Source organism: Carcharodon carcharias, chromosome 19 (assembly GCF_017639515.1).
Source record: "Carcharodon carcharias isolate sCarCar2 chromosome 19, sCarCar2.pri, whole genome shotgun sequence".
Classification (NCBI taxonomy): domain Eukaryota; kingdom Metazoa; phylum Chordata; class Chondrichthyes; order Lamniformes; family Lamnidae; genus Carcharodon; species Carcharodon carcharias.
Window position 1 is genome coordinate 59,395,701 of NC_054485.1, and position 18,807 is coordinate 59,414,507.

The 18,807-nt window shown below is 42.5% G+C and overlaps 1 protein-coding gene across 3 annotated transcripts in view; it reads left to right on the forward strand.

Moving 5' to 3' along the window:
* Positions 1-12,433: 12,433 nt before the first annotated feature.
* Positions 12,434-18,807, forward strand: part of nfyc (nuclear transcription factor Y, gamma) — a 92,219-nt gene continuing 85,845 nt past the window's right edge. Inside the window, exon 1 of one of the 3 annotated variants that reach the window (XM_041212666.1) lies at positions 12,434-12,567. The gene's annotated coding sequence lies outside the window, so the exon portion shown is untranslated. Of the gene's footprint in view, positions 12,568-12,951; positions 13,012-18,807 lie in introns of those variants that run through there. The other 2 variants (XM_041212667.1, XM_041212671.1) reach the window with 2 other exon arrangements.

Below are 18,807 nucleotides of genomic sequence, written 5' to 3' on the forward strand. Positions count from 1 at the left end.
CACATGTAGGCAGACCAGGTAAGGCTGGCAAATTTCCTTCCTTAAAGGACACTAGTGAACAACAACATTACAACAATTGATGATAGCTTCATAGTCACTGTTTCTGAAACTAGGTTTTTAATTCCTGATTTTGTTAATTGAATTTACATTCCTGTAGCTACCATGGTGGGATTTGAACCCATATCCCAAAGCATTAGCCTGGTGCTTCTGGATTACTAGTTTGATGACATTACCACTATGTGACCATCTCTCCCCCTCAAAATACACTGGAAACAAAGAAACTAGAAGAAAGGAATTGAGTCCTTAAAGGAAATGGGACAGGAGGAAGTATAATCAACTTGCATGTTTGGTTGTCCCTTTAATTACTGGAATTGTGATCACATTGTGCATGTCTGGACTATATCCAATGCCATTGATTGAATTTGAAACCCGGAACAAAAATGCTAATGAGGTGGCTGAGTTAAAAAACCGTTATTAGATGTGCTTAACATATATCTGATTTTGCCATGTGCTATTAGTAACCCACTCCCAGTAATAAAATCCAGCCCAAAGACTCTGTAGTCTTGATGATGAAAACTTTGCCTTTAAACTCAAATAAATCCATTCCCAAATGCTGCCATGGTCTGAAGGAAAAGTGAAGGGATTCACTCATCTGTTGGCTATTCACTGCACACATTAGGCAATTCATTATTTAACTCAACAATGGAGTGACTGATGCCTGGCCACCAGACTGACTGCTGGGCTCATCCTCGGCAATTCGCTCTTCCCAAGTGACCTTGATGGATTTTCTGATGAATGTCGAATTGAAGTGATTGTCATTAAAAATCAAGAAATCATTCATGACTGTGGCTGGTTTTCTCTGTTTGAAGAATTGGTGAAGTACTGGGTTTTTAGGAGTGTAATCCAGCCATCCATTCTGGCAATACTCTTTTGTTTTGATGCACTTGTCATCTAGCTGTTGTGCTTGTTTAATTTCTTGTAATCTCTTCTCAGTGGCTATTATATATTTGGTAATTAGTGAAGTATATGCTTCCACTTCCTCGGTAAAATTTAAATCTTCCAGTTTGACTCCTTCTAGTGATATACTTGATAATGTATCCACTGTTGTCTGGTACTTCCCTTGAACATTCTCAGTAACTGAATCATATTTCATGATTCTCAGTTTAAAACATTAAATTCTAGGTGGCATTTTTGCAATTTCCTTGAGGTTAAGAAGAATAACCAAAGGTTTGTGATCATTTTCCATTTTAAACCTTAATCCCATGACACAATCAGAGAACTTCTCACAGGCCCATGTGGCTGCTAATGCTTCTTTCTCAATGGTTACATACCTCTCCTCTGTGTCCGTGAGAGATCTTGAGGTATAATAAACTGGTCTTCTTTGTCTATCTTTTTGAACTTGAAACAGCACAGCACCCAAGTCTGTAGATTATGCATCCGTTGCTACAATTGTTGGCAACTCTGGATCAGAGCACGCTTGAGTTTTTGGTGATATTGAAAGATTTCTGATTCTGACAAAAAGTATTTTGCTGGTCCATGTTCCAGCACCACTGTTGACCTTATCTCAACAGCTGTCATAATGGTTCATTGATTTCTGCCAATTTTGGAAGGAACTTACCTAGATAATTGACCCCCAAGGAATCTTTGTAAATCTGTGATGATTTTAGGCTTTGGGGAACTCTCTAATGACCTTGGTTTTCTACGGTTCAGCTGTAATTCCCAAAGCTTGCACAACATGGCCTAAGGATTTTATCAGGCTTTGCAAATTCACATTTGTACTTTAATGTCAAACCTGCCTCTTATCGGACTTCAAGGACAGATCTCACTCGATGGTCATGTTCTTCCTTTAATAATCAGAATGTTGGCCATATGGCATATTATTCCTTCCATGCCTTCGTTCTTTGGAATATCTCAAGTGCAGAAGCAATTCCAAATGGTAAACTGTTAAAACAACAACGACCAAATGGGGTGATAAAAGTAGTTAACAATCTGGATTCTTTGTCCAGAGACGACTGCTAAAAGCTACTCTTAGCATCCAATTTTGTGAAGAAGGTGTTTTTTGCTAATTTGGTGAGACTTTCATCTACTGATGCCATCAGGTGGATCTTGTGCTCTACTGGCTTGTTTAATTGAGTAAAGTCCATGCAGATTCTAATTGAAGCATTAGGCTTTGGTACTGTGATCATTCCAGAACACCACTTTGTCAGTAAGTTTACTGGTGAGATGACCTCTTGTTGTAACATGTGTTCAATCTCACTCTTGACTTTGTCTAAGAATGGGAGAGGGATCTTCCTCACCATGAAGAGACACAAAGCTTAGCATCCACCCTTAGGGTTATGTGATATCCTAAGCCTGAAAATAGGGTGGAAATTCATTTCTGAATACAATACTGGACTGTTCATTGGCAATTTTACCTCAGCTGCAAGCATGCTTTTCTGCTCAGTAATGATGTCTCCTGGTTCTGTATCACATACAGGGGTTCCACAATTTCTTTATCCGTCTATCTTAATCCTGCCAAGCTTTGGCCTGTTACTTTTACTGTCGTCTCTCCTGGATCTTGCAACTGGATGGAGCATAACTATAATGTGACATTTTGAAGCCATTTTACTTCATCAGATAATATTGAAACACCTGCCTCAGTATCTAGCTGAATTCTGTGGGTGACTGTGAACTTCTAATTTAATGCTCCAGTAACTATTTTCTATTTTGTTAACTTCTCTTAAGGTTATTTGTTCTTTCTGTGACGTTTCCACTTATTAATTTGACTTAGTTTTGTTGTTATCTTGTTCTTCCTATGACCTATAGGAACTTTGTATCTGCAGACTATTGTAAAATGGCCTAATTTCCCTCAACTCCCCCTGTGGGCATTCTTCCTGCTGGTGCTGGGTTTTTCCGCCACACCAAGAACACCTCAAGATGGCGGTTGGTGCACTTTTTCCCGATTTCATGGGACTTTACTTTACTACCCTTTCTCTTTTTTGTCTGACATATTAGACCATAAGACATAGGAGCAGAAATTAGGCCATTCGGCCCATCGGGTCTGCTCCGCCATTCAATCATGGCTGATAAGTTTCTCAACCCCATTTTCCTGCCTTCTCCCCGTAACCTTTGATCCCCTTACCAATCAAGAACCTATCTATCTCGGTCTTAAATACACTCAATGACCTGGCCTCCACAGCCTTCTGTGGCAATGAATTCCATAGATTCACCACTCTCTGGTTAAAGAAGTTTCTCATCTCTGTTCTAAAAGGTCTTCCCTTCTCCCCCTCCCGGATGTGCCGCAGTGTCCGAAGCTCAGACTCCAGCTCATCAATTCTGAGCCAGAGTTCCTCCAGCAACCAACACTTGCTGCATATATGGTCACTGCAGCTCGCAATGGGATCTGCCAGCCCCCAATTCATACAGCTACAACTCTTATTAAATTTTGGTCACTCAATGATCAAATTTTTTTGAACCCTGAAATATGAATCGAATGCTTGGAGGACTTCCTCATCTGAGCTCAAAGCCTCATCAATGCACTGTCTTGACATAACATTGTTTGCTATGGCCCCTACTATGCAGGGTAAAGTACTGACCTGTTCCTTCTGTTCCTTCTTATGCAAACCTGAAGCTGTTACGTATCTGGAGAACCTCTTCCACCAATTGTCCCAGTGTTGAGCCTGTTGTGAGTTGTCCACGCTTCGGAATGGTTCTGGAGTGGCAACGTAGGCCCCATGCTTACCCTAAGCTCTGGATCTGTTGCTAGTTCAGTAGTTTGGCTGTTTGACTGTGTCCTATACTCACTGCTGTCTGGACTCTGGGTCTGTGTGTCTGCTTGAATCTCCAGCACCTATGATGCCCCATTCTCAGGTGAGTCTTCAATCTTTTGACAAATAACACATGGCTTGCATTTCACTTAAGTGCTAGGTTGATGACCATCTCCAACAAGAAAAAGACTAACCATCTCCCAAACCTGGGGCATCCACCGCTTAGAAAAACTGCAGGAACATGTGAACAACATGGAAATATATCACAATTCCTTCACTGTTGCTGGGTCCTCCCTAACAGTACAATGGACCTACCATGACAACACAGACTGCACCAGTTCAAGAAGGCAGCTCACTGCCACCACCTTCTTGAGGGCAATTAGTGATGGGCAATTATTGCTGGCCTTGCCTGAGACTCCCACATCCCATGACAGAATAAAAAGAGAATCTCCTTTGACCTTAACTGGCCCCACCATTGCCACATTCACTACCATTAATATCTTTCTTCACAAGCACAGTCCTACAATGGAACAGGCTGCCAAAAGAAATAGTCACAGCCCCATCATTGGAAATCTTCATGGCCCACCCTCTCAACTATTTCCATTTAAAAGTTTTCATTATCAGAACTACCATTTCAGAGGTGGCTCTGAAGGAGGGTCATATGGACTCGAAACGTTAACTCTGTTTCTCTCTCCACAGATGTTGTCAGACCTGCTGAGTTTTTCCAGCACTTTCTGTTTTTATTTCAAATTTCCAGCATCGATAGTATTTCACTTTTATCTCAGAGGTCATGCGAGGGTCAGGTAGCACTATCCATATAAATGTTGGCAGAATACATATATTAGTCTGTGATGCCGACACAACAGAAGCAGAAGCTGCAGAAACATCCTGCTGGGCTCACTGCTGACCAGAGGTTTATCTGAATCAGCCACAATAACACTGCGGCTATAAGAGCAAGTCAGAATTTGGGTACCCTGAGGCAGGTAATTCACCCCTTGACCCCTCAAAGTCTCTCCACTATACAATTAACAATTGTTGAAAATTCAAGAAGCTTGGCACCATCCAGGTCACAGCAGTTTGCTTGTGTGCCTATTGCCACAGGACTCAAAATCCACCGCCTCTATCAATGCTATACTCTGGCTGTTTTATGAATAATCTACAGAACACATTGAAGCAATTCACCAAGTTCACTCCAACAACACTTATCCAAATGTCTCATGCCCCCATTTATAGCATCCACTTCTGCAGCCTTCCCTGGTAACTTATTCCATAACATTACATAAATAATGTTCTACCTGACTTGCCCTCTGACTCAAGATATCTGGGTACTTGGATGATAATTGACAATGTCTGTGTGACAAGTTCAATGACCTTTGGACTAAAAAGATCAACTTTGGAGTTAATTTATGAAAGCGCAAGTTGCTAAGCTTGTCAAAGCCCAGTCTGTGCTAAATCGAATAAATAGGAAGCTTTGGTAAAACTTGCAAGGAATGTAGTCAATGCTTTTGCTTTTGTTCTGATTGGAACTCATTGGAACTTTTGTTCCGATTGGAACTCATTGCTAAAATTCAGTTAGGAATTTTAGCTGCCAGGTCTAGCGAGCAGCTGGTCCGCCCAGGAGGAAGGAGTCCTGCTCCTCAGCCCCACAAAGGAAAGTTCTGAATTTACTGGAATTGTCTGGGGTTCCACCCAGGGTCTTGCTGTCAGACAGCCATGCAGACACCCCTCTGACTTCCTTGTTAAAATGATGTCATAGTCCTGATGAAATAACTGGACACCAATTTCATAAATGTATGAGGCTTTCGCCTGGCTCAGGTCATTCTTGAAGCCAGTCCCACAAACATTCAAGTAAAACTCCTGCAAAATAAATTACAATGGACTGAACACTGAGTCTGGTTGGCTGAAAAGTGTCTCCTCACTATACACCTCTTCCGAACCATCTGACGCTGGCTCAGTTGCGCCAGTCAGTGTTTGACAACAAAGACCTCCGCAAGTCAACACAAGTCTACGTGTATAGAGCAGTTGTTGTCACCACACTCCTGTACTGCAGTTAGACCTGTGGGATTGTAGAGGTCCACTCTTCATATTGGAAAGAACCGAGAATTAAAGTGATTCACATACATTGAATTACTTTAAACTGCTACATAGCATCCAATAGATTCATACCAAGATTCACAAACTATAATGTGATTGCTGGTCAGTCAGCCTGGGTATTTTTTTGGATGGTATTGGTTGAGGGTGAAATGTTGGCTAGGACACTGGGAGAACTTGATGCTCTACAAATAATGCCATGGGGTCTTTAATATCTTCCAGGGCATACAACTGTTTAGAATGTATCTTCTTGATGGATCAGCCCTCTTCTCTAATGGAATATTAGGATTAGGCTGCATGCCCAAACTGCTGGAGGGTGGACCTTCAAACTGGACCTTCAGATCCAAAGGTAAAAAAATCTACCAGTTGATCCAGTGGTGTTCCATAATGGCATGCCTCAAACAGAACTTTTCCAGGACTAAGCCATCCTATCAATGACAGCTAACAATAGTTTTCTTTAGTTGACTCTTAGGGAGGAATTGTGTGGCAGTGATGGGGGGTCTCAGAGATCTGGTGAGACCCCTGCAACGTTTCTTTTTGAGAAGGCTGCATCTTGTGCCACTCAGGCCACTTAACAGGCCATTAGTGGGCCTTGCTCCAGGATCAAGAACCCTTGGGCGGAAGTCACACTCACGGAGAAATGCCAGCCCGGAAGGGGTGGCTGCTGCCGGTACAACACCCTCCTGAGGCCTCGGATCAAGGAAGAAACCAGACACAGCTGAGTGATGGTGGAGGGGAGGGGCAGTCAAGGAACGGGGTCCCCGAGGAGGGGCTATCCGCATCAAGGGCAGGAGCATGGCTCTCAGCTTCCCGGCTCCCTTTCCCAAAGCAGTGTCCTTCAATCAGACACTGAGTGCCTTTGAACAAGGAACCCCTGGGTGCCCACATGCAATCCCTCACGGGTTTTGAATGTCATGGTCTATGCATGATAAGTTCCCCGCCCAATGCTGGATTAAATGACTTAATTGGGGTGGAGGTGGGAAGGTGGTGGGGTCCCCACTGGTCACTCTCTGCCCGATTAAATACCCTCTGCCACTAAACTTGCCAGGCGGAGGGCACAAGATGCTGCCATTGCAACAAGGTTTCATTGACTATAAAGTGCTTTGGAGAACCCTGGGGTTGTGAAAAGCACTATATAAATACAAACTTTTTTCCGATTACACCTAATCTATAGCTCAAAGAAGCTCTTCATCAATAACAAAGAACAGAAGTTTTGTTCACCAATTTTGTGGCAGTCTGGAGGTATCCGCCACCTTCTGAAGAGTTAGTAAGCCTGACACAAGCAGAATCTGATCAATAGTTTATTCTCTATTATCTCTATGAGGTGTTAACACTGTTAGTGCAAACACCCTCTTTTAAATCAATAAACCATTACAGGAAATTATCAACCAGCTTGCGTAATCCTTTGAGTGCAGTGATTAACTCATCTTAATGATTATATGATGGATCAACCATTTGCCTTTGCATTGAATTCATGAGTAGGAAACTAAAATCTGGGGAAACAACCTGATGGTGAACTCATTCACACTAAAGAATAAAGTGTGCATTTCATACTGAAAACATGCTATGTTACTCAGAAACCTTATGAACCAGGAACATGATTACATTGTAGAAGTTTCATTATCCCAATAGTGCAATGCTGAGATGGAGAAAAGAAAATTATGGAAGGGGAGATGAATTTTTTCATTTCCAATGTTTGTGATTGGAGGTGAACATGTCCTGATAATCATTAATGATGTAATTAAGTCTGAACAAATGAACAGTCCATGCTGATAAACTACAGAAATTCCCCTAAGCTGGGTAAAAGATAGTGTATACATGTTAAAGTTAGAAACATAGAAACAAAGAAAATAGAAACAGGAGTAGGTCATTCAGTCCTTTGAGCCTGCTCCGCCATTCACTGTGATCATGACTGATCCTCTATCTCAACGCCAGGCTCCCGCTGTCTCCCCATACCTCTTGATGCCTTTAGGGCCTAGAAATTTATCTATTTCCTTCTTAAATATATTCAGTAACTTGGCCTCCACAGCCCTCTGTGGTAGAGAATTCCACAGGTTCACCACCCTCTGAATGAAGAGGTTTCTCCTCATCTCAACCCTAAATGGCCTACCCCATATCCTGAGACTGTGACCCCTTGTTCTACATCCCCCAGCCAGAGGAAACATCATCCCTGCATCCAGTCTGTCCACCCCTGTCAGAATTTTATATGTTACAATGGGATCTCCTCTCATCCTTCTAAACTCCAGTAAATACTGGCCTAGTTGGCCCAATCTGTCCTCATACGACAATCCTGCCATCCCAGGAAGCAGTCTGGTGAACCTTCACTGCATTCCCTCATTGGTAAGTATATCCTTTCTTAGGTAAGGAGACCAAAACTGCACACAATACTGCAGGTGTGGTCTCACCGAGGCCCTATACAGCTGCAGTAAGACAGCCTTGCTCCTGTACCCGAGGCCTCTCGCAATGAAGACCAACATTCCATTTGCCTTCTTAACTGCTTGCTGCATCTGCATGCTTGCTTTTACTGATTGGTGTACCGGATACCCAGGTCCCTTTGTACATAAACATTTCCCAGTCTACCACCATTTAAATAATACTCTGCCATTCTGTTTTTGTACCAAAGCGGATAACTTCACACAACCATATTATACTGCATTTGCCATGTATTTGCCCACCACGCAACCTGTCTAAATCGCCTTGAAGCCTTTTAACATCCTCCTCACCACTCATATTCCCACCAAGTTTCATGTCATCAGCAAACTTGAAAATATTACGTTTGGATCCCTCATCCAAATCATTGATATATTGTGAAGAGCAGGGGCCCAAGCACTGATCCCTACGGTACCCCACTAGTCACCACCTGCCACTCTGAAAAAGACCCATTTATTCCTACTCTCTGTTTCCTGCCCAATTCTCAATCATGCCAATATATTGCCCCCAATCCCATGTACTTTAATTTTGCACACTAATTTCTTGTGTAGGACTTTATCAAAAGCTTTCTGAAAATCAAAATGCACCACATTCACTTATTCTCCCTTATCTGTTCTCAAAAAACTCGTCGGTTTTCCCTTTCATAAATCCATGTTGAATTTGTCTAATCCTGTTGATATTTTCTAAGTGACCTGTTATCATATCCTTTATAATGGACTCCAGCATTTTCCCTACTACTGATGTTAGGTTAACCGGTCTGTAATTCCCTGTTTTCTCCCTCCATCCTTTTTTAAATAGTGGAGTTACATTTACCACTGTTACTGCCAAAAATAAAGGTCATCATATTTACAGGAAGATAGGGAGGACAGGATTGTGAGAGAAGCTAGTGTCACAGACTCATTGTGTTACAGACTCATTGTGACACAGAAAGAGGTCATTTGGCCCATCAACTCCATGCAAGCTCTCTGTAGAGCAATTTGGGTAGTCCCATTCCACCCACCCCTCTATCCCTGTAGGCCTGAAAGTTTACTTCCCTCAAAAGTCCATCCAATTTCCTTTTGAAATTGCTGATCATCTCTGCTTCAACCACTCTAACAGGCAGCGAGTTCCAGGTTATTACCACTTGCTGCATAAACAAGTTCTTCCTCACATTCCCCTCTGTATCTCTTGCCCACAACCTTAAATCTGTGTCCCTCTGGTCCTTGTACCATTAGCTAACAACAGCTTTAATTTGTCTACCTTATGTCATCTATATATGCTGAGGACCTTTGGCCTGAAAGCAGTACAGTAAGGAAAATTTGTAATTTCTTTTAAAATATCTGTGGAATCTGTAATTGTTTAAGAATGTTTGAAAAGGACTTTTAAGGGTTTGTATCAATAGTTAAGACATCAATTGTAATTTGCTTGGATAATAAGAAATATTGGCCTATGTGCACTGACAACTCTTGACTTGTAACAACACCAACAGGAAGTTCAGACAGAAGCCATGTGGACTGACACAAAGGAAAACTGCATGCAGGAGAGCTGGAGGGTGAAGGCGATCAGCACACAGATGCAGACACAAAGAGAGAGCAGCTGGAGACAGAAAGAGGAAGATAGAATTTTTGTGAGAAGACAGCAAAGCCCTATGAAAAGATTGTTTTTTTGTTGGGCAATAAGAAGAAAAATATAATTGCAGAAACCCTTAGGGAAATGATGTACAGGTGAGCTAAAAGGGATTGAATTCTAAGAAGCAGGGTGAATATTTCAGGCAAAGGAGCTGAGAGTTGATATCTGAGGCCGAAGTTGTGAACTGGGTGTTGTAGGTTGGTTCAAAAGGAAATCTGGAAAGCTATGCCACCAAGACTGACATGACTTGAGTGAGAGAGGGTTAGTAGGCATGTGTCCTGTCACTGCTAATCGTATCCAGGGACCTCAGATGGAATACGCCTGCTGGTGAATGGGACTTGAAGGCCGAAATGATTAAATTGGAAAGACTACGAGATTGCACGTGATGCCATATTTGTGAGGGGACTAATGTGTGTGCTTGTGTAAGATGTATTTTTGTTGTATCGACTATTTAAGTGAAATTTACATTTTCATTTTAAGTATCATTTTCCTGTTAATTCACATTTAATTTGCATTGGTTCTGATTCGTATTAGAGTGCAAGTTACAAAAAGTGAAATCTTGTTGGTAATTTCTTCACTACTTGAATATTCATCACAGTTAAAAAAGGCGCAAGGCTTGATCATATTCCTTTTGTCTGAATTACCCGGGAGCTTGCGGAGCCTATACTTCCCTGTTGCTTTCTCCATGGCAATGCCTTAACCAATCAGAGTCGACTTGCCAATCAATGACATGATTAGGATCTGGAATGCACTGTCTGAGAATGTAGGAGAGGCATGTTCAATTACAGTTTCAAGAGGGTATTGGATCGTTATCTGAAAAGGAACAATGTCAAGGGCTACAGGGAAAAGGCAAGGTTTTGGCACTAGGTGTATTTCTGCTTCAGAGAGCAAGTGTAAACATGACAGGACGAATGGCCTCCTTCTATGCTGTAATGATTCTATGATTATTTAGAGTGAAGTATTCAGTGCTGTTTCCTATGGGTTAGTATTAGGCCCACTGATCTTTTTGATATATATTAATGCCCAAGACCAAAGTGCAGTTTTCAAAATTTGCAGATAACACAAAGCTTGGGAATGCAGTAAACAGTGAGATGAAGAATAGCAGACTCTAGCAGGACATAACACTGGTGAAATGGTTAGATACATGGTAAGTTAAGTTTAATGAAGAGAAAAATGAATTGATGAATTTTGGAAAAAAATGAGAGCCAACATAAGTTAAATGGTACATTTTTAAAGGGTATGCAGGAAGAGAGAGAGATCTATGAGTTCACATGTATAAATCTTCCAAGTTGCCATGACAAGTTGATAAGGCTCTTTAAAAAATATACAGGATCCTTAATTTTATAAATAGAGACATAGAGCACAAATGCAAGAAAGTTATTCTAAACCTTTATAAATCACTAATTAGACCTCAGCACGCATATTGTGTCTAATTCTTGCCTCAACACTTTAAGAAGGATGGCAAGGCCTTGAAGATGATGCAGAGGAGATTTTCCAGGGATTAGGTACTTCATCTATGTGGAGAAACTGTGGTTGCTGTCCTCAGAATAGAGAAGGTTAAGAAGGGATTTAAAACTTGAGGGGTTTGCTAGAGTGAATAGCGGAAAACTGTTTTCACTAGTAAAAGAAACAATAACCAGAGCACACAGATTTTTGGCAAAAAATCCAAATGGGTGATGAGAATTTTTTTACAGTGACTTCCCAGAAGGGAAAAACAGTTCAAAATTTTCAAATCCCAGTAAAAATCAGTTATGCCGGGGTTCCATATTAAGGTATACAAGACCAGTTCAGAATAGTTTTACTGGTTCTCTATTTCTGAGTTTTACTGTTTTTTTTCCTAATTGTTATGATTGGGAATGCACTGCTTGAAAGGGTGGTCGAAGCTAATGGCTCAGTGGTTGGTACTTTTGCATCTGCTTCAGAAGATTGTGGGGTTAAGTCCCATTCCAAAAATGTGAGCACATTATTTATGCTGACAATTTGATACATTGCTGATGGAGTGCTTGTTAGAGGTGCTGGGTTTAAAGATGAGCTGTTACACTGAGACTTGTCTGCCTAGATGTAAAAGATCCCAAGTCACTATTTCAAACAAAAAGCACAGAAGTTATCCCTGGTGTCCTGATCAATATTAATCCTTTAATCGTTACAACAACAGATTATCTGGCCATCACACTGCTGCTTCTGGGAGCTTGTTGTGCTTAAATTGACTGTTGTACTTGCTACAACCGTGACTAAACTTCAAAATCAAGTGTTCTGAGACTGTGAAAGGTGCGATATGAATTGAAGACTTCCATTTTTCAAATGGGAATTGGATATATCCATGAGCAAGAATCTTTGCAGGGCGATAGGAAAAGAGCAGCGTAGTGAATCGGATTGGTTTTTCAACGATCGCGATGGCCCGAATGGCTTCCTTTGTACTGAGATTCTACCAAAACTTGGCTTGGATCAGACATCCCTTTAAGAACTATTTAAATATTAGACGCCAAAAATTCAAAGCGGCCCCTTTAAGAAGCGAGAGTGAGCGCTGAACTCTCGCGAGATGTGTCTCTCCCTCTCTCCTCCGAGGAGCGGCGCGGGAGCCATCTTGTTTCCAAGCGGAATTTCCTCGCGGGGGGAGGGAAGCAAGTGGAGAAGAAGCGGAGCCGGTCGGGTAGCAGGAGACGAGACTGGGCGGCGCTTCGCAAACTGTTGGGTGAGTGTAGGGGTCCGAGCGGCGGCTGGGGAGCGGCCTGGGGCGGGGAGCGAGAGCGACGGCGCTGCGCTCAGCCGCCATCTTTTCGCCTTGGTCTCCCGCCGCTCTCATTGGTGGACACGGGTCAGAGGTTTGATTGGTTTGAAGGTTTCGGCCGCTATTGGTTCGCGGGCCCGGGCCTGTGAGCGGCCGCCGGTCACCCCGGGTCCCAGGTCGGACTCCCCCTTTACCCCGAGGGAGGCTTCTCCTCACCCCGGCGGCCGCCACTCAGCCCGCCCTTTTCCTCCAGGCCGACTTGGCGCCTTCGTTGAGAAGCCACCGCGCTGCGTCTCAACCGAACTTGACAGCCACTTAGATTGACAGCAGCCTCGGCCAATTCCCAGCTGCAGATTGTCTAATTGCTAGGGGAAGGCCCATCTTTCATCCAATCAGTACGCCCTGGAGGTAGGGCTGGTGCTCCAAGCAAGTTAGGTTGATTGCAGTCTGCCTCAATGTAAAGCAGCAGAAATAGTGATGCTGCAAAGTTTGTTGAGGATTAGTGCATGGGACTTGCGGGGGCATAGAGATCCTGGCTTGTTGGATGTATTGTGGCAGGATCCTGACTTACTGGATCAGGGAGGACACCTTGGATGTACTGGGCCGGGGGTTACTCTGGCTTATTAAATTACACTGGGCTGGACAGTACTATGGCTCACTGTTGTCGGGGGTGGGGGCTGGAAGTACATTGGCTATACTGGGCCCGCAGAGGTTAGGGGCTCACTGGATGCACTTGGGCTTTGTCGCGTGGGGGGGGCTCATTGGGTGCTCTGGACCAGGGACACACTGGCTCACGCAACGCCTTGGTGCACTAGGCTGGGGCTTCCAGTTCATTGGGTGCACTGGACCAGAGGAGAGTGCAGTTCTGATTAATCTCTGCTCTAAATCATAGCACCCTCTTTATCGGCTTCTCATTGTCACACGTGGCTGCTTCACAGGAAATAGGAGCAGGAGTAGACCATATGGTCTGTTTCACAGAATGAGCCTACTCTGCCATTCAATACAATCATGGGCTTCAGCTGCACTTTCCTGCCCACTCCTCGTATTGCTTGATTCCCTGAGAAATCAAAAATCAATCAATCCCAGCCTTAAATGTATTCAACGATAGAACATCCATAATCCTCTGGGGTGGAGAATTCCAAAGATTCATAACCCTTTGAAATAATTTCTCCTTATGTCAAATCTAAATGATCAACCCCTTCTCCTGAGACTTACCCCCCCCATTTCAAATTCCCTGATCAGTGGAAATCTCTCAGCATTTACCCATTCAAGTCCCCTCAGATTCATATATGTTTCAATAAGATCACCTGTCATTCTTCCAAACTTCAGAGAACATAGGCCCAATTTACTCAGCCTTCCATCATAGGACAACCCCCTCATCCCAGGTACCAATTTAGTGAATCTTCGCTGTACCAACTGCAATGCAAGTTTATCCTTCCTTAAATCTGGAGACCAAAACTGCACACAGTATTTCAAATGTGGTCTCATCGAAGCCCTGTACAATTGTACTAAAACTTCTTTATTCCTGTACTCCAATCCCTTTGCAATAAAAGCCAACATGCAATTTGCCTTCCTAATTGCTTGCTGTACTTGCAGGCTAACTTTCTGCATCCTTTGTGTGGGTACACCCAAGTCTCTTTGAACAGTGACTTTTACAAGTTTCACACCTTTTAAAAATTCTGGTTTTCTCTTATGCAAGGTGAATAACTTCACACTTCCCCACATTGTACTCCTCCATCTGCCCTCTTGTTGTCCACTCCCTTAACCTGTCTATACCTCTTTGCAGCCTTTCTGTCTGCTTCCCACAGCTTACCTTTCAACCAGCCTGGGATCATCAACAATCTTACTCTGTGGTACATTACTTTGTGCGCTTCATCTAAGTCATTCATATAGATAATAAATAGCTGAGACCCAGCACTGATCCTTGTGGCACTCCACTATTCACTGCCTGCCCACTTGAAAAGCTCTGTTTATGTGTACTCTCTGCTTTCTGTCATTAACCAGTACTCTATCTATGCTAATATATTACCCCCAAATTCATGAGCCCTTGCCCAGTAACCTTTTGTGTAGCACCTTATTGAATGCCTTTTGGGAATCCAGGTATACTACATTTACTGGTTCCCCTTTATCTACCCATTAATTAAATCCTTAAAAAAACCCTAAAAGATTTGTCAAACAGGATTTCTGTTGTGTAAAACCGTGTTGACTTGTTCTAATCATACAATACTTTTCTAAGTGCATTGTTAAAACTTTCTTAATAATAGATTCCAGCATTTTCACGATGTTAGGCTAAAAGGCCTGTAATTCACTGTTTTCCCTCTCCCTCCTTCCTTGAAAAGCTGTGTTATATTTGTCAACTTCCAATCTGATGGGACTGTTCCTGAATCTATGGAATTTTGGAAAATCTTAGCGAGTGCATCCACCATCTCTGCAGCTATCTCTTTTAGAATCCTGGGTTGTAGGCCATCAGGTCCCAGGGACTTATCGGATTTTAGTCCCTTAAGTTTCTCCAATACTTTTTCTCTGCTGATATTGATCTCCTCACTTTTTAGCCACTAGGTTATCCTCTAGTATGCAACTTAAATCTTCTACTGAGAAGACACACACAAAATATTTGTTCAATGCCTCTGCCATTTCCTCATTCTCCATGATAATTTCTCCTGTCTCTGCTTCTAAGGGACCAACATTTACTTTAGCTACTCTCTTCCTTTTTATATATTTATAAAAGCTCTTACAATCTGTTTTTATATTTTAGGCTAGTTTACTCTCATTCTATTTTTCTCCCTTTTTATCAACTTTTTATCAACTATCCTGGTTTCTAAGACACTCCCAATCCTCAGAATTGATACTGTTCTTTGCAACATTATAAGCCTCTTTTTTTAATCTAGTACTATCCTTAACTTCCTGAGTGAGGCATGGATGGGTCTTTCTTGCTGAGTTTTTGTTTTACAATGGAATGTATTTTTGTTGGACATTTTGAATTGTTTCTTCAAATGTTTCCAACCGTTAATTTACCTCCATACCTTTTTGTCTATTTACCCAATCAACCTTAACCAATTTGCTCCTTATGTCTATGTAATTGGCCTTGTTTAAGTTTAAGATTGTTGTTTGCAATTGAGGGATGTCTCTTTCAAACTTAACATGGAATTCAATGGTGTTATGATCACTATTTCCCAGTGGATCTTTTACTATGACATTACTAATTAACCCTGCTTCATTACACAATACTAGATCTAAGATAGTTTTAACCCAAGTCGGTTCCACAACGTATTGTGCCAGAAAACATTCTACAAACTCATCTTCCAGATCACGCTTGCTAATTTGATTGACCCAGTCTATATGAAGATTAAAGTCCTCCGGTTATTACATTGCCTTTGTTATAAACACCAATGATTTTTTGTTTAGTGCTCTGCCCAATCGTATAACTACTGTTAGGAGCCTGTAAACCACTCTCGTCAGCATTTTCTGACTCTTACTATTCCTAATTGCCACCCTTTTGACTCTGCCTCATGATCTTCAGAGACCAGATCCTTTTGCACTAATGTCCTTATGTCATCCTTTACTATCAGGGCTGTCACACCACCTTTGCCTTTCTGTCTGTCCTTCCAAAATATTATGTACCCTGGAATATTTATTTCCCGATCATGATCACTTTGCAACTAGATCTCTGCAATGGCAGTTTAAACCACTAAGCTCTATTTGTGCCATCTTTCTTATTGCAGATGATTTTCTACTTTTATTCCCTGCAATAACCTTATTCACTGCACAATTAACGTTAAACTCTCTATCCCTTCCCGTCCCACTCTGCCTGTTTTACCCAGATCGCTACACTGTTCCAATGCCTCGACCTTTCCCTTTGGATTTCTAAATCTCCCTTCACTTGGACCTCCCCACTCCACCCAGTTAGTTTAAAGCCCTGACCACAGCCCTACCTACACTATTGGCTAGGACACTGGTCCCAGCCCGGTTTAAGTGGTGTTCATCTCAACAGAATAACTCCCTCTTCCCTGTGTACTGATGCCAGTGCTCTATGAATCAAAACCTCTCTTCCCACACCACTCTTTGAGCCATGCATTTAATTCTCTAATCTGTTTGACCCTATGCCAATTGGCACATGACAGAGATGATTACCTTTGAAGCTGTGTGTTTTAATTTGGACCCTAACTCCTCAAACTCTATCAGCAGAACATCATTCCTGGTTCTATCTATGTTGTTGGTTCCCATGTGTACCACGACAATTGGATCCTTGCCCTCTCACTCCAAGTTCCTCTCCAGCTGCCAGGAGATGTCCTTAACCCCGGCACCGGGCAGGCAACACAATCTTAGGAGCTCCTGGTCGCCGCTGCAGAGAACTGTATCTTCCCCCCTGACTATACTGTCTCTTGTCACTACCACATCCATCTTCACTCCCTCCACTTGAATGGTATCATCCATGGTCAGTCCTTGCACCATCTTGTTCATCCACCTTGCAGTCCTTATCCACACAGGTGACAAGTACCTGGTATCTGCTGGACGAAGTTAGGAGCTGAGGCTCCTCCATCACTGCTTGCTGCTTACGATATCTGCCTGACTTGTAGACACACCCTCCTGTCCCTGACATGGACCGACTCTAAAGTTCTGCCTAACCTTAAGGCTGTGACTGCCTCCTGAAACAAAGTGTCCAGGTAACTCTCCCCCTCCCAGATGCCCCACAATGTCCGCAACTCAGACTTCAGCTTAGCAACACGGAGCCAAAGTTGCCCAAGCTGCAGAAGTTATGCAGATATGGTTGTCCAGGATTGCAGTGCGTTCCACAGATTCCTACATGCTGCTATCGGGGCACACCACCAGCTCTGTCATATCTATCCAACCTTATTTATTTAATTAGTCAATTGATGAAAAATTTACAATGCAATAAAAAGTTACACTCTCCCAGCTTGGAGACAAAGGAAGACTCAGCAGCTACTGAAGATTGAAAAAAAGATAGCAACAGGAGCACCTCTTTCCCCCTCTGCATCGAATTTCCATGTTAACCAAATTCCCAACTTCATTCTCCATCTATGTCGCACTCAGGCGTTGTCTCCTCCCTGCCCATTCAGTTACTCCCAGTACTTTCAGTGCTGCAGACCAAGATTGGCTTGGGCATAGTCACAGCCACAGTTGATGGTAACCTGGCAAAGCATTTATTTTCCGTAGTGTCAATTTGGCTCAGTTGATAACACACAACCTCTGAAGAGTCATGGGTTCAAGCCCCTTTCCAGGACTTCCTATAATCTGGGTTGATACTCCCTTGCCATTTGTGGGACTTTGCAGTACACAAATTGACTGCCGTGTTTGCCTACAAAATAACCACACTCCAAAAGAAGATAATTTGCTATGAAAGGAGGCAACCGTGAATCAGTGGGTAGCACTTTTGCCTGAGCCAAAACGTTTTGTGATTAAGTCCCACTCCAGAGACTTGAGCACAAAGTCCAGGCTGATGCACCAGTGTGGTACTGAAGGAGTGCTGCACTATTGGAGTTGTCAACTTCTAGATGAGATATTAAACCAGCAATAATCTCTGTCTGTCCCCTCATTTGGACATGGGGAGTAGTATAGAGGAGTTCTCCCAAATGTCCTGACCAATGTATATCCTCAATCAATACCTAAAACAGATAATCTGCTCATTGCTGTTTGTGGAACTTGCTCTGTCCTCTTCATTATAATAGCAACAGCGCTTCAGAATTGGCTGTAAAATGTTTTAGGATGTGAAAGGCGCGATATTAAGCTTTTTAAGTGAAAGCTGTTATTTAGTAAGTGACATACCGCATACATAGAAATGAATCTTCCCTAGTGGTGGTAGTGAGATTTGGAGTAATGAGGCATGTACCAAGTTATAAGTTGGCTGATGCCTGCTGCAGTAATTCTGGTTTTACAAGGGATGTCCAACAGGTATGAGAGTTAAAAACAAAACACTGCGAATGCTCGAAATCTGAAATAAAAATAGAAAATGCTGGAAAAACTCAGCAGGCAAACTGAGTTTTTGCAGCATTTTCTGTAGGTATGAGAATTACCATGCTTACCAATTAGGTTTTTATAGAAGGTCAAGTTCACTTTTAATATTCTCTAAACCTTTACACTTGATGCAAAATGTTGAGCTTCAACTGTTGCTGCTACAAATATAGGGTCAATGTTACCCTGACTAACTGTTATGTTGCCCCTATTATAATTATGCAGCTAATTGAT